The sequence below is a fragment of the Eleutherodactylus coqui genome, chromosome 6, assembly GCF_035609145.1.
Source record: "Eleutherodactylus coqui strain aEleCoq1 chromosome 6, aEleCoq1.hap1, whole genome shotgun sequence".
Lineage (NCBI taxonomy): Eukaryota > Metazoa > Chordata > Amphibia > Anura > Eleutherodactylidae > Eleutherodactylus > Eleutherodactylus coqui.
The window spans coordinates 229,246,334-229,264,038 of record NC_089842.1 but is presented as its reverse complement, the minus strand read 5'-3'; the positions used below and the strand labels follow the sequence as shown (position 1 = coordinate 229,264,038).

The 17,705-nt window shown below is 44.2% G+C and overlaps 1 protein-coding gene across 3 annotated transcripts in view; it reads right to left on the bottom strand.

Moving 5' to 3' along the window:
• SEMA6C (semaphorin 6C) overlaps window positions 1-14,542 on the bottom strand; it is a 179,777-nt gene extending 165,235 nt beyond the window's left edge. For 2 of the 3 annotated variants that reach the window (XM_066609055.1, XM_066609056.1), the window contains exon 1: window positions 14,356-14,541. The gene's annotated coding sequence lies outside the window, so the exon portion shown is untranslated. Of the gene's footprint in view, window positions 1-14,355 lie in introns of all 3 variants that reach the window. The other variant, XM_066609054.1, reaches the window with a different exon arrangement.
• Window positions 14,543-17,705: the final 3,163 nt, after the last annotated feature.

Sequence of the window (17,705 nt, the reverse complement as noted above, 5' to 3'; positions counted from 1 at the left end):
CTCACAGAACAGTATGCGGCGGGCCCGGGGGCTAGGACGGGCGTGACATGCCCAAATGTTCAGTAATCACGAAATAACAAGAAGAACGACAGCAGAAGCGCACGCCATCCCACAAGAAGTGCACTAAGGAGGGAGGGGGCACATACTTTATACACAAGGTTTACTAAAAAGAAGCATCCCGCATCTGTCCTGGCGCTGCGCCAGCCTATCCCTGCATGCCACATAGTATACTAAGGTTGGTTTCTTGCGTTCTCTGGCGGTGAACATTTCTGGGAACATTGCAAAGATACGTTGTGGCAACCAAAATGGTCATCCACTTTAAGCATCTGTCCCAGTATTTGAATCCCCATTTTAAGCCCCGCCCATATAAACAAATGGCACCTCACATAAAAGCCCATATGAGGGTCACATCTGCAGAAAGGTTTGCCTCTAGACAATCCCATGTAAGACAATACATCCCAGGTCCCGATCCACTGCACACGGATGAGGGGCAAACATGCCGAAACAGCTGTCTGTGTATGGATTCTGGTTTGTGGTCAATCTACAATCATTGCTCTACAGACCTGTATAAAGAGTCAAGCATTGATTTGAAGGAATGCTGCAATCCAATAGGTGGCGCTGCAGAGGTATTGTTCCATCTTCCTTATTTGCATATTACCCAGAGGAGCATGGATGACCTTATAAGTCTGCTCACTTACTGCCTTGGTGCTCTCCCTAAGGAGTGATGCTACCCCTCCCGAGACCTTACAATAGAAAGGGGCACCTTTAAAAGTGGCGAATCTACTACAAACCTAAAGGGGCGCATTCACTTAGACTGATGCTTCATGTGCCGGTCCAAGAAAAAAGTGCCCACCAAGGAAGCCCCATTTTAATTTCTCTATGTGGCCATTATTGGCCCTTCCTCGGCAGCTATGAACCCCATGGTCCTGAAAACCCTGACTCCATTGCAGAACTTCATCCAGTTCTGCCTGATTCACTCTTGCTCTGGGAACAAAACTTCCATTCCCCCTGGAAACCCTTCCGGGAGCTCAGGGGTTAACGCCGCCAGCCGCCCCCCCCATGCTGACCCCCAGCTGTCTCTTCGTAGGTTTCTTGCACTTCCTGACAATATTTCTCACAGATGAAAAAAGTGGACTAGAAAGAAGACAAAACTACAGGCAGTGACAGAGAGTGTGGCCCAACGAGTGACGGGGCCCCCGGCCCTACGAGGCCTGCTTCCATACTGACTGCTTCCTCAGTCAGGCCCCAGCTGCCCCCTCGACGCCCACCTCACAGGGCAATCTGGGTTAGGTTATCTCAAGCTGTGGCTCACTGTCTACCAATATGGTCACCCAGCTCTCCCAGACTCCTGAATGGTAGATGTCTATGAGCACTACAAGCTACAGGAGGCTGCAGCTGCCACTCATCGATTCCTTCTCTTCCGGAGAACCTAAACCTCCTTATGACCATATATAGAGATGTCTCCAGATGTTTGCCTCCAAATACACAAAAAGTTCAAGATATGGCGAAGTAATGCAGAAAAACCACAAAAACGAGCCCTGTCCATATCACAGCCCTCACTGCTACACTAGATAGATGGATGGATGGATGGATATGTGATAGATAGATATGAGATAAATACATACGGTAGATAGATAGATAAATCAATATGAGATAGATAGATATGAGATATAGATAGATAGATAGATAGATAGATAGATAGATAGATAGATAGATAGATAGATAGATATGAGATAGATAGATAGATAGATAGATAGATAGATAGATAGATATGAGATAGATAGATAGATAGATAGATAGATAGATAGATAGATAGATAGATAGATATGGGATAGATATGAGATAAAAAGATATGAGATAGATACATACGGTAGATATATGAGATAGATAGACAGATAGATAAATAGATAGATAGGAGATAGATAGATAGATAGATAGATAGATAGATAGATAGATAGATAGATAGATAGATAGATAGATAGATAGATATACGGCAGATAGATATGAGAGATAGATATGAGACAGGCAGCTAGCTAGGTAGATAGATGATAGATCAATAAGAGATAGATAGAAAGATAGATAGATATGAGATAGATGCAAACGATAGATAGATAGATAGATAGATAGATAGATAGATAGATAGATAGATAGATAGATAGATACAAACTATATATAGATAGATATGAGAGAGAGATAGATAGATAGAAAGATAGATAGATATGAGATAGATAGATAGATAGATAGATAGATATGAGATAGATAGATAGATATGAGATAGATAGATAGATAGATAGATAGATAGATAGATAGATAGATATGAGATAGATAGATAGATATGAGACAGATAGATATGATAAAGATAGATAGTTAGATATGAGATAGATAGATAGATATGAGATAGAGTGATATGAGATAGATAAGATAGATAGATAGATAGATAGATAGATGGATAGATAGATATGAGATAGATAGATAGATATGAGATAGATAGATAGATAGATAGATAGATAGATAGATAGATAGATAGATAGATAGATAGATAGATAGATAGATATGAGATAGACAGATAGATAGATAGACAGATAGCAAAGTAGATAGATAGCTGAGAGTGTCACACAGGGCAGTGCAGTCTCTTCACCTTGTGAGAAAGTGCAGTCACTTATCAGACAGCTGGCATTGGTGTGTTTCCTCTCTCCGGCTGTCATCTCCCTCAAGGTGTCAGACTGTCAGGTAATGGCATGTCAGCTCCGCCGGGGACAGAGAATGCGAATCAGGACGCAAAATTCACAATATTTGCTTTCCCCCTCGTATGTATATGCTGCATATATAACTGACCTCCATGTTGTATACAGTATGATATACATTTACTACTATAGCCCCATGTTCTGGGTTGTACACATACATATATACAGGGTGACCATGGAAGACCAGGCCGGCGCCTCACTCCGAGGAACGCTGTCTCAAAGTTCCTCTGTCTTTATTGCCCCTAGCAACCAATCACAGCGCAGCTTTCATTTTACCTTAGCTGTGTAAGAAATGAAAGCTGTGCTGTGATTGGTTGCTATGGGCAACAAAAAAAAAGAGTATCTTTTAGAATGCTTTCCTTAGAGTGGGTGCCGGGCTACCTGTCCATGGAGCCCCCCGTAAAAACAACTAAATACCCCACCACAGAAGAATGTGGTGTAACCATGTATGTCCCCAAAACAGCGCCCCATGGACACTACCCTCTCCTCACATGCTTCACCGCCGTACGGGAATCCTCTGAATGACTCAATGCGGGAATGGAAATGTCTGTTTCCTTTTTCCTGTCATTACACAGGTAGTAAGTTATGAAGTAAGTACCCCCCCTTATAATCTGTGCAGTTGTTTACTGCCCTATCTGGAAGGGAACAGGTTAATATACAAGTGGTGATGGTTAGAGCGGGGTAGAAAAGGCAAAAAACTGCCATTTTTACCCCCTTCATAAAAAGACCCCTCATGTAGAAAAATCTGCTGTTTTTCTTGGATGACAATACATATAAGCGGTCCGCCCCGCAGATGTGTCGCCACTAGAGATGAGCGAACCTACTCGGCCACGCCCCTTTTTCGCCCGAGCGCCGCGATTTTCGAGTACTTCCGTACTCGGACGAAAAGATTCGGGGGGTGTCGTGGGTGAGTGGGGGGTTGCAGCGGGGATTGGGGGGGAGAGGGAGAGAGAGAGGGCTCCCCCCTGTTCCCCGCTGCTACACCCGCTCCGCCACGCCTCCCCCCGCCCCCCGGATCTTTTCACCCGAGTACTGAAGTACTCGAAAATCGCGGTGCTCGATCGAGTAATTACTAGAAATGAGTAGGTTCGCTCATCTCTAGTCGCCACGCAAATACGGAGGATGAACTGTACAATAAGGAAGGGTGCATCGGAGATTATAGTACTGGGCGACATTATACTCATCCTTATACTACCGTGCAAGTGACGGTACTATATAATAACCAGACGGTCAGTAAGGACCCGCACGGCATGACCCAACATAACCTCCATCAGAGACTAAATACCTCATCTCACCACAACAGAGATTCGAATGCGCCTTTTACAAGGGACGATTCTCGCACGAGCGTATGACGTCCCCGCTAGGTGTTCGTACTTGTGCAGAGTGTTTAGATGGCAGATCATGGCTGAAAATCGCTCACTTTTCGCTCAGCACTTCACATTGCTATGTATACTCTGAGCGGAGAGTGTTTAGACGTAACAGGAAGGGAGCGAGCAGGATGAAACGGAGCAACAAATGAAAACTGCACGATGGCTCCACGGTTAGACGTAACGATTATCAGGCATTTTTATATGTTTTACCAAATTTTGAGCAACAATCATTATATGTACATAAGCCATAATACTACCTGATATATAACTACTGTAATACTGCCCCCTATGTCCAAGAATATAACTACTATAATACTGCCCCCTATGTACAAGAATATAACTACTATAATACTGCCCCCTATGTACAAGAATATAGCTACTATAATACTGCTCCCTATGTACAAGAATATAACTACTATAATACTGCTCCTATGTACAAGAATATAACTAGTATAATACTGCCCCCTATGTACAAGAATATAACTACTATAATACTGCCCCCTATGTCCAAGAATATAACTACTATAATACTGCCCCCTATGTACAAGAATATAGCTACTATAATACTGCCCCCTATGTCCAAGAATATAACTACTATAATACTGCCCCCTATGTACAAGAATATAGCTAGTATACTACTGCCCCCTATGTACAAGAATATAACTACTATAATACTGCCCCCTATGTACAAGAATATAACTACTATAATACTGCCCCCTATGTCCAAGAATATAACTACTATAATACTGCCCCCTATGTACAAGAATATAACTACTATAATACTGCCCCATATGTACAAGAATATAACTACTATAATACTGCCCCTATGTACAAGAATATGACTACTATAATACTGCCCCCTATGTACAAGAATATAAATACTATAATACTGCCCCCTATGTACAAGAATATAACTACTATAATACTGCTCCTATGTACAAGAATATAACTGCTATAATACTGCTCTCTATGTCCAAGAATATAACTATAATACTGCCCCCTATGTACAAGAATATAACTACTATAATACTGCCCCCTATGTACAAGAATATAACTGCTATAATACTGCTCCTATGTACAAGAATATAGCTACTATAATACTACCCCTATGTACAAGAATATAACTACTATAATACTGCCCCCTATGTACAAGAATATAACTACTATAATACTGCTCCTATGTACAAGAATATAACTGCTATAATACTGCTCTCTATGTCCAAGAATATAACTATAATACTGCCCCCTATGTACAAGAATATAACTACTATAATACTGCCCCCTATGTACAAGAATATAACTGCTATAATACTGCTCCTATGTACAAGAATATAGCTACTATAATACTACCCCTATGTACAAGAATATAACTACTATAATACTGCCCCCTATGTACAAGAATATAACTCCTATAATACTGCCCCCTATGTACAAGAATATAACTACTATAATACTGCCTCCTATGTACAGGAATATAACTACTATAATACTGCCCCCTATGTACAAGAATATAACTACTATAATACTGCCCCCTATGTACAAGAATATAACTACTATAATACTGACCCCCTATGTACAAGAATATACCCCTGGGGCTATACTTAGTAGACATGATCATGGTCTGTGTTGGGATGGTGTGATGTCTGGTCATTGTCCTGTTTTAGGGTGGTGTGGTGGTCTGGTCATGGTCCTGTTTTGGGATGGTGTAGTAGTCTGGTTATAATCCTGTTTTAGGATGGTCTGGTGGTCTGGTTATGGTCTATGTTGGGATGGTGTGATGGCCTGGCTATGGTCCTGTGTTAGTATAGTGGTCTGGTCATATTCCTGTGTTGGGATGGGATGGTGGTCTGGTCATGGTCCTGTGTTGGAATAATGTGGTGGTCTGGTCATGATCCTGTATTGGGGTGGTGGTCTGGTCATGGTCTGTGTTGGGATGGTGTGGTGGTTTGGTCATGGTCTCTGTTGGGGTGGTTACTTAGTTATGGTCTGTGTTGAGGTGGTGTAGTGGTCTGGTCATAGTCCTGTGTTGGGATGGTGTGGTGGTCTGGTCATGGGCCTGTGTTGGCATGAGGTGGTGGTCTGGTCATGGTCTGTGTGGGGATGGTATGGTGGTCTGGTCATGGTCTGTGTTGAGATGGTGTGGTGGTCTAGCCATGGTCCTGTGTTGGCATGGTGTGGTGGTCTGGTCATGGTTTGTGTTGAGATGGTTTGGAGGTCTGGTCATGGTCCTGTATTGGGATGATGTGGTGGTCTGTCCATGGTCCTGTGTTGGCATGGTGTGATGGTCTGGTCATGGTCTGTGTTGAGATGGTGTGGAGGTCTGGTCATGGTCTTGTGTTGGGATGATGTGGTGGTCCTGTGTTGGGTTGGTGTGGTGGTCTGGTCATCGTCCTGTGTTGGGGTGCTGGTCTGGTCATGGTCCTGTGTTGGCATGATGTGGTGGTCTCGTCATGGTCTGTGTTGGGATGCTGATCTGGTTTGTGTTTGGAATGGTGGTCTGGTCTGTGTTGGGATGGTGTGGTGCTCTGTGTTGGGATGGTGGTCTAGTCACGGTCTGTGTTGGGATGGTGTGGTGGTCTGGTCATGGTCTGTGTTGGGATGGTGTGGTGCTCTGGTCATGGTATGTGTTGGGATGGTGTGGTGGTCTGGTCATGGTCTGTGTTGGGATGGTGTGGTGCTCTGAGTTGGGATTGTCGTCTAGTCACGGTCTGTGTTGGGATGGTGATCTGGTTTGTGTTTGGAATGGTGGTCTGGTCTGTGTTGGGATGGTGTGGTGCTCTGTGTTGGGATGGTGGTCTAGTTACGGTCTGTGTTGGGATAGTGTGGTGGTCTGGTCATAGTCTGTGTTGGTATGGGGGTCTGGTCTGTGTTGGAATGGTGGTCTGGTCTGTGTTGGGATGGTATGGTGCTCTGTGTTGGGATGGTGGTCTAGTTATGGTCTGTGTTGGGATAGTGTGGTGGTCTGGTCATGGTCTGTGTTGGAATGGGGGTCTGGTCTGTGTTGGGATGGTGGTCTGGTCATGGTCTGTGTTGGTATGGGGGTCTGGTCTGTGTTGGAATGGTGGTCTGGTCTGTGTTGGGATGGTGTGGTGGTCTGTGTTGGGATGGTGGTCTGGTCATGGTCTGTGTTGGTATGGGGGTCTGGTCTGTGTTGGAATGGTGGTCTGGTCTGTGTTGGGATGGTGTGGTGGTCTGTGTTGGTGTGGGGGTCTGGTCTGTGTTGGAATGGTGGTCTGGTCTGTGTTGGGATGGTGTGGTGCTCTGTGTTGGGATGGTGGCCTGGTCATGGTCTGTGTTGGGATGGTGTGGTGGTCTGTGTTGGGATGGTGTGGTGGTCTGGTCATGGTCTGTGTGGAGGTAATGCCTAATGCCGTGTAGAGGTACGGGACGGTGTGAGCAGGGACAGGCTCTTGCCCCCGGCCAGCCCGGTACCGCTGCCTCCGGCTGCTGGCTGATGAGACGCCTGCGTGGAGATTGCACATGTTGTCTCCTCTCAGTGTGCGATCGCTTAAAATTCATCTCTCCTTCTCGCTGATGTTTGCTGACAGAATTTAAATTGCCCTATTTCTGTCCTTAATGATCCAGGGTTCAGGCAGAGGTAATCCAGCGTGGAACGGGTTAACCGGTTCCTGACTGCCCATATGTATCTGGGTGGCCCATGTCTGCTAAGGATGAGGGGGTGGGTAAGACTCTTGGTTACCAACTGGTTAAATCAAAGGAAAATATCAAATAAGAGGAACCCCTGTGCTGTGTTCAGATTGTCAGCTCTTTGGGTCAGATAGCTTACATGAGGTCTAAGGGGTTAATACAAGTAAGAGGGGCCCAGGGTATAATGGGAGACCCTCCGGCCTCAGGGATGAGTCTGCAGGTAAGGAGGTAATGTGTCTCCAGGCACAGCGCTGCGGGAGGAGGAGGGGGAGGCAGACCCCTGGGACTGGACCGACAAACTACCGCAGCCATTGTTACACCTCCTGGCAGCCACACAGCGAAGAAGGGAAAGGGTTAACCCCCGGGACCATCTCCTCAAGACCCAGAGGGAAGGAAGATGTTCGGAGCTCTCAGGGTCTAGTTACTTCCAGGATCGGGGGCTTCCCCAATACGGGCCCCTCGGCACTGACAGCGAGAACAATGCCTGGAATACACAGGCCGCCCTGCAGGCTCCCAGCTGTTCCTGCTAGCTCCACCGCCGACCAGATACAATCAAAGGTCGCCACGATCAGGTCGCTGGTCAGCATTATAAAGGATGAACCACGGACAAGGCTTATGTTGGATGGCCTCTGTGTGCCAGTGTACTGCCATACAGTGTGCAAATAGCAGTGCCATATAGTGCACAAAGTACTGGCACCAAATAGCAGTGCCATATAGTGCACAAAGTGCTGGCACCAAATAACAGTGCCATATGGTGCACAAAGTACTGGAACCAAATAACAGTGCCATATAGTGCACAAAGTGCTGGAACCAAATAACAGTGCCATATAGTGCACAAAGTACTGGAAGCAAATAGCAGTGCCATATAGTGCACAAAGTGCTGGAACCAAATAACAGTGCCATATAGTGCACAACGTACTGGAACCAAATAACTGCCATATAGTGCACAAAGTGCTGGCACCAAATAACAGTGCCATATAGTGCACAAAGTGCTGGAACCAAATAACAACGCCATATAGTGCACAACGTACTGGAACCAAATAACTGCCATATAGTGCACAAAGTGCTGGCACCAAATAGCAGTGCCATATAGTGCACAAAGTGCTGGCACCAAATAACAGTGCCATATAGTGCACAAAGTACTGGCACCAAATAGCAGTGCCATATGGTGCACAAAGTACTGGAACCAAATAGCAGTGCCATATAGTGCACAACGTACTGGAACCAAATAACTGCCATATAGTGCACAAAGTGCTGGCACCAAATAGCAGTGCCATATAGTGCACAAAGTGCTGGCACCAAATAACAGTGCCATATAGTGCACAAAGTACTGGCACCAAATAGCAGTGCCATATGGTGCACAAAGTACTGGAACCAAATAGCAGTGCCATGTAGTGCACAAAGTGCCAGAACCAAATAACAGTGCCATATAGTGCACAAAGTGCTGGCACCAAATAACTGCCATATAGTGCACAAAGTACTGGCACCAAATAACTGCCATATAGTGCACAAAGTACTGGCACCAAATAACAGTGCCATATAGTGCACAAAGTACTGGCACCAAATAACAGTGCCAGATAGTGCACAAAGTGCTGGAAACAAATAACGGTGCCATATAGTGCACAAAGTGCTGGCACCAAATAACAGTGCCATATAGTGCACAAAGTGCTGGAACCAAATAACAGTGCCATATAGTGCACAAAGTGCTGGAAACAAATAACAGTGCCATATAGTGCACAAAGTGCTGGAACCAAATAACAGTGCCATATAGTGCACATAGTACTGGAACCAAATAACAGTGCCATATAGTGCACAAAGTGTTGGCACCAAATAGAAGTGCCATATAGTGCACAACATACTGGCACCAAATAACAGTGCCATATAGTGCACAAAGTGCTGGCATCAAATAACAGCGCCATATAGTGCACAAAGTGCTGGCACCAAATAACAGCGCCATATAGTGCTCAAAGTGCTGGCACCAAATAACAGTGCCATATAGTGCACAAAGTACTGGAACCAAGTAACAGTGCCATATAGTGCACAAAGTACTGGCACCAAATAACAGTACCATATAGTGCACAAAATGCCGGAACCAAATAACTGCCATATAGTGCACAAAGTGCTGGCACCAAATAACAGTGCCATATAGTGCACAAAGTGCTGGAAACAAATAACAGTGCCATAAAGTGCACAATGTAGTGGCACCAAATAACAGTGCCATATAGTGCACAAAGTACTGGCACCAAATAACAGTGCCATATAGTGCTCAAAGCACTGAAACCAAATAACAGTGCCATAAAGTGCACAATGTAGTGGCACCAAATAACAGTGCCATATAGTGCACAAAGTGCTGGAACTGAATAACAGTGCTATATAGTGCTCAAAATATCTGGAACCAAATAACAGTGCCACATTATGTGTAAGTAAATACCGCTATAGAGTGCTCCAATAATCACAACATATATCCATGATATAACACTTCCATACAATTGTCAGACAGTGCCACTACCACTATACACTGCAATACTAATAAACTGTACAGTGCCTCAGTAGCAGTGCTACAGTATACCTATTACACAGTGCCATCACCACTATTCACCTCAGTAGTATAGTAGTGCCACACCATGCCTAAACAAATTCCACCACAGAGTGCTCAAATAATACAGACAGAAACACAAAATAGCAGTTCGATACAATTGCCTATATGAGTGTTAATACATTGCCACTATCACCATGTACTACAAGAGTAATAAACTCTACAGTGCCTAGGTAATAGTGCTACTCCATGCCTAAGGAAATACCACCATAGAGTGCTCAGGTAATAGCAACATACAGCCACCAAATACCAGCTATATACAGTTGTCTAAATAACAAGGTTATATAATGCCGCTACCATGTGATTCTTCCCAGTAAGAGAACCCAAGTAATCTTGTAGATATACCTTTTAATGGCTAACAAAAATACATGATGTTACTGCAAGCTTTCAGACTTACTCACAGTCCTTCATCAGGCATAAAAAAGTCTGAAAGCTTGCATCAACATCATGTATACCGCTACACAGTGCTCAAATAATACCAAAATACAGCCACCAAATAACACTTCTGTACAGTTGCCTAAATAAAAGTGTTTTACAGTGCCACCGCTATATACTACAATAATAAACTGTATACCAAAGCGGTAGTAGTGCCACACCATACCTAAGTAAATACTGCAATAGAGTGCTCAAATAATGATCAACCTACAACCACCAAATAACAGCTCCATGCAATTGTCTAAATAACAGTGTCATCACCACTATACACCACAAAAATAATAAACTACAGGTAGCAGTGCCATACCATGCTTAAGTAAATACCGCCATAGAGAGCTCAAATGTAGCAAACATACAGTCATCAATTAATGTCGCTATATAGTTGCGTACAGAACAGCATTATACAGTGCTGCCGCAACGATACAATGCAAAAATAATGAACTGTGAGTAAATACCGCCATAGAGTGCTCAAATAATACAAACATACTGTCACGAAATAAGAGCCCCATACAGTTGTCTAAATAACAGTATTACACAGTGTCATCACCACTATAGACTGGAAACCTAATAAACTGTACAGCATCTTAGTAGTAGTGCCACAGCATGTCTGAGTACTGTAAGTACTGCTATACAGTGCTGAAATAACACCAACAAAGAGTCATAAAATTACAGTTCCGTACAGGTACCTCACAGTGTTATACAGGGTTGCTACAAAAATAACAAACTGTACAGTACTCCAGTAGTACTGCCACAGAGTGCTCAAAAAATACAAGCATACAATCATCAAACAACAGCTTTGTACCGTTGCCTACATAACAGTATTATATAGTGCTGCCACAACCATACACTGCAAGAATAATGAATGGTACAGCGCCGCAGCCTTAATGGCTCTCCATGGCTAAGAAAAAGCCTCTATGCAGTGCTCAGTTGTCTCAGGTGTCCAACAGCATTATATAGTGCCACGACTCAGTAGTAATACCACACCATGCCTAAGTAAATACCGCTATACAGTGCTCAAATAATATCAATAGTCACTAAATAACAGAGCCGTACAGGTATATGGGGCCCCAATATACTGTTAAAATAATGCATTGTACAGTGCCTCAGTAGTAATACCACACCATGCCTAATTAAATACCGCCATACAGTGCTGCGATAATACAATCATGTGGTTATTAAAATACAGCATCATACACCTGTCTAAGGGTTATACAGTGTTGCCATCACCATACTCTGCACGTATAATAAACTGTACAGTTGCTTGGTACTAATGCCATACCATGTCTAAATAAATACTGCCATATAGCGCTCAAATAATACCAACATACAACCACCAAATAAGAGTGCCATACATAATGCAACCTACACAAAAACAACTAAGTGATAAGTGATGGTGACAAGCTTAGGGTGCCAGGCCATCTGAGGTGCAGGGGTCCATCTATAGAGGGAAGATACAAGATACTGATGACTTCTCCAGTAGCAATGCTCTGTATAGTTCATAATGCTCTGCAGACAGGGTAATACTCCATATAATAAAATGCTTTGCAAACAGGGCAATACTCCATATAATAAAATCTTCTACAGGCAAGCTAATACTCCATATAATAATGCACTGCGGACAGGGTAATACTGCATATAATAATACTCTGCATACAAGTAATGCTCCATATAATGCTGCTCCACAAACGGTAATATTCCATATAGTAATGCTCTGCAGACAGGGTAATACTCCATATAATGAAGCTTTGCATACAGGGTACTACTCCATATAATAATGTTCTGCAGACAGGGTAATACTCCATATAATAATGTTCTGCACCTATACTTTATGGTGTATCACGCACAAAATGCGCTGCTCACACTTGCTGCACTTTTGTAATGCTCTGCATAGTACCAATTGGCCCCTGTAAAACACATAGTGCTCCACAATGTAATACACAGTATATTTATGTTTACAATCTATTGCATATTATTACACAGATAATGCTCTGTATCACAATGCATATTACACTGTCTCATACACATAACGTTCTGCACGTCTGACAGTGCACCGTATCATACACATAATGCTCTGCACAATATACACTGCACTGTATTGTACAAACAATGTTCGGCACGTTTGACTTTACACCGTATCATACACACAATAAGCTGTACATTACACCGTATCAGACACAACATTCTCTGCAGGTTATACATTCAGATGAATCCTAAACAAAATGCTCTGAATGTTATACATGCCCCTGTATTTAATACTCTGCATGTGATACAATATAGCGCTTCATACACATACTGTTCGGCAAGTTATATATTGCACCGTATCTTACACTTCATACGTTACCCCGTATCCTACACATAACGCTCTGCGCGGTATATGCCGTATCGCAGTAGGCACAGAGCACAGCACTCCCGACAGATACAGAAGAGCTGCACCTCTGTATATGAGACGGGGCTCTGCACACAGAACATTGCTCTGCTACTGTGCATGGCTAGGGCAGCTGGAGGGTTAACGGTTCTCATCCCAGTGCGGAGATTTCCAGTAGAGGGATACGGAGTGTGAGGGATACGGGAGCAGATACCCCTCCATACTCGCCGCTACTTAACTCCTCACATGCCAGAGGGAGGCGATGACAATAATAATGAGGGGGGGGGGGGGGGGGTGCTCTGTAGGTTGGGGAATGGGAAGAGAAGGGTTAATTGTATTAAATCCTTGTGATCTATAGGGTCAAGAGCCCAGGTTGGAGTATATTCTTGCTCTGTGTGTATCTGCGTGTGCAGCGTATCTGTGTTGATGCATATATGTAGTGTGTATGTATATGTGTTATATGTGTATGCATGTATGTATTCCAGGTGTGTTTCTGGTGTATGCATATACTGTGTGCATGTATGTATTGTATGTGTATGTACTGTACCTGCATGTATTTATGTGTCTATATGTATGTACCTATGTGCACCGTTTTGCTGGTTTATATATATATATGTGTGTGTATGACTATGTGAATGTATATATCTATGTGTATGTAACTGTATGGGCACATACATGTGTTTGCTGATTATATGCATATGCTGTGTGCACGTATGATTATATACATATGTTTGTGTGTGCATGTATAATTCTACACGAGTGATTGTATGTGGATTTGTATGTAAGTTTCAGTGTGTGTTTTGTACATATGTGTGTTGATATCTACACGTGTGGATTTGCATGTGTATAAGTTTGTGTGTACATGTATGTGTCGCATTGTATGTAAGCTTCTGTGTGCATCCTTTATTGCTATGGCAGCCACCTATTCCGCAGCGTTGTACAATCAGTCATGTATGTATACATATATATGTGGACTGCAGAGCGCTGATTTGTCCACAAGTCCCTCCGTCCTCCAGCCACGGACACAGAGATTAACGACCCCCCATCCCTCTTCCTGGCAGAGACCCCCTGCAGCTGCCCCCTCCCCCTATCTGTCTATTAAAACTTCCCAAACAATTCCAGTCCCGACAATTGTCGGAGCGCAGAGCTGACAATCTAGCGGCGCAGTGCCAGGAGACAATGGGCAGCAGGGCTTACCTCGGAGCAGACGTGCAGGAGGAGGACGGATGGCTTAGTTTCCTTTGTCAGGGGTCGGCTGGGAGAACATGGGGTTGTCAGGGGGTTCTGGGGCTGGCACATGCCCCGCAGTCCTGGCCAGGGGGTATAATTCCTGGTGGTGTGAAGGTTGCTCCCTTTCTCCAAACTGAAGGCAGAGAAAAACAAAACTACTGCATGCCAGGATCTCGTAATCCTCCGCCAGCCCCAGATCACTCCCTGCTGCCGGCGACCAATGGTGTGCCAACGCCTGCCCATCGCAGCCTGCTCCCTCCTCCTACAGCCCTGCCCGGACCTGCTGCTTCCAGAGCTGTCATCTGTCACTCCTGTCACCTCCTCCCACCAGCGTGCTGAGGGTTAATATCCCCCAACGTGACCCAATTCCCCCGTACCGGGACGGACTGAGTGCGGTTTGGGTCTCCGGGCCTCAGACCAACCACTAGGGGCGTCACAGACGTAGCAGAAATGTCTGAGGTTAGAATACCCCTTTATGGAGTTCTGTAACTGCTGAAGGAGGGATTGGCATCCACTGCCTTGTACCTCGGGCACTGCCCTCACCTAGTCATTAACCCATATCCATACCTGATCATAGAGCCGTCCACTTACCTGATCATGAACCTATATCCTTACCAAGTCATTTGACCATACCCTTACATGATCATACAGCCAACCACTTACCTAGTCATTAACTCATACCGTCACCTGATCATACAGCCATCCACTTACCTGATCATGAACCTATATCCTTACCAAGTCATTTGACCATACCCTTACATGATCATACAGCCAACCACTTACCTGATCATAGACCTATACCCTTACCTAGTCATTAACCCATACCGTCACCTGATCATATAGCCATCCACTTACCTGATCATGGACCTATACCCTTACCAAGTCATTTGACCATACACTCATCTGATCATACAGCCATACACTTACCTGATCATAGACCTATACCCTTACCTAGTCATTAACTCATACCGTCACCTGATCATATAGCCATCCACTTACCTGATCATGAACCTATACCCTTACCATGTCATTTGACCATACCCTTACACGATCATACAGCCAACCACTTACCTGATCATAGACCTATACCCTTACCATGTCATTTGACCATACACTCATCTGATCATACAGCCATACACTTACCTGATCATAGACCCATACGGTTAATATGTCTTTGAACCATAGCCTTACCCAGTCATAGAACCATACCCTCACCTGATCATAGAATCATACCCATACCTGGTCATACAGCCATCCACTTACCTAATCATGGACCTATACCTTTACCAAGTCATTTGATGATACCCTCACGTGATCATACAGCCAACCACTTACCTGATCATAGACCTATACCCTTACCTAGTCATTAACCCATACCCTTACTTGATCATACAGCCATCCACTTACCTGATCATACAGCCATCCACTTACCTGATCATGGACCTATACCCTTACCATGTTATTTGACCATACACTCATCTGATCATACAGCCATACACTTACCTGATCATAGGCCCATACCGTTAATATGTCTTAGAACCATACCCTTACCCAGTCATAGAACCATACCCTCACCTGATCATAGAATTATACCCATACCAGGTCATAGAAGTATATCCTTACCTGGTCATACAATCAGACCCATACCAGGTTATAGAACCATACCCTCGCCTGATTATAGAGCCATACCCTCACCTGGCCATAGAACCATACCATTATCTGCTCATAGAACCCAACCTGTACCCGGTTATATAATCATACCCTTACCGTACCTGTAAATGGCCATTGAACCATACTCTTAACAAGTCATAAAGTCATACCCTTACCTGTTCTTACCTGTTAATAAAACCATACCTTTACCTGGTCACAGAACCAAACCCTTACCCATTTATATAATCATACCCTTACCCATACCTTTACCATAGAACCCTACCCTCACCGGATCATAGAGCCATACTCTACAGGTAACCATACCCTTCCCTGGTCATAGAACCATACCTTTGCCTGTTCATGGAGCCATACACTTAATAGGTCTTAGAATCATACCCTTACCTGGTCATATAATCACATTACCTAGTCATAACGTCATACCCTTACCTGGTTATAAAGACATACCTTCACCTGGTTATAGAATCATATCCTCACCTGTTCATAGTGCCACACCCTTACCTGGTCCTTACCTGGTCATATAACTATATACACTCACCACATCATAGAATTATGTCCTTCACTGCTCATAGAGCCATACCCTTAGCAGGTCATAGACCCGTATCTCTACCTGGTCATAGAGCCATACCCTTAGCAGGTCATAGACCCGTATCTCTACCTGGTCATAGAGCCATACCCTTAGCAGGTCATAGACCCGTATCTCTACCTGGTCATAGAGCCATACCCTTAGCAGGTCATAGACCCGTATCTCTACCTGGTCATAGAGCCATACCCTTACCTGATGATAGAGCCATACATAGTAACATAGTATTTTAGGCTGAAAAAAGACTTGTATCTATCCAGTTCAGCCTATTAACCCCCAATGTTGATCCAGAGGAGGGCAAAAAAAAAAAAGAGGTAGAAGCCAATTTTCCTCATTTAAAGGGGTTTTCCGGAAAAAATACTATTGATGATTTATCCTCAGAATAGGTCATCAATAGTTGATCGGCTGCGGTCCGTCGCTCCAGACCACAACCAATCAGCTGGGTGGACGCATGTGTCAGCGCTGCAAATAAACAGAGGTCAGACCGGAAGCAGCAGAAGTCTCCACACGACCTCTGTTTAGTGGCCGGCGCTTGTAGCTGCAGGCACGGCTCTCATTGAAATCAGCTAGCGCTTGATGAGCCAATCAGAGCCATTCAGTGATGTCATTCGCTGAATGGCTGTGAATGATCGAGCGCCGGCTGTGATTGGCTGGTGCTCGATCCAATCACAGCGCTCACTTTGCTGGAGGCAGGGTATTCAAAGCCCCGTCACCAGAAAGAAGCTGAGATGTCAGTGCGGAGGACACTGCGGCTTGCCGAAGTGCCTTCGGAGACCATTGCGAGGCATTGGGACACCGCTGACCAGGTGAGCATTGATTTTTTAATGCAGGTAAGCTAGGGCTTATTTTTGGGGATGGGCTTATATTTCAAGCGTCCCTTGAAAACCAGGGTAGGGCTTATTATGGGGTAGGTCTTATTATCAGGGAAACACGGTATGTCGGTGAAGAAACCTTCTTTCCTCTATACATAGTGGGTGACTCCTTATTACATCATAGTCCTGGGTATAAATAGATGTACTGACCCCATACATATCATACATAGTTATTAGATCACCCCCTTGTTACA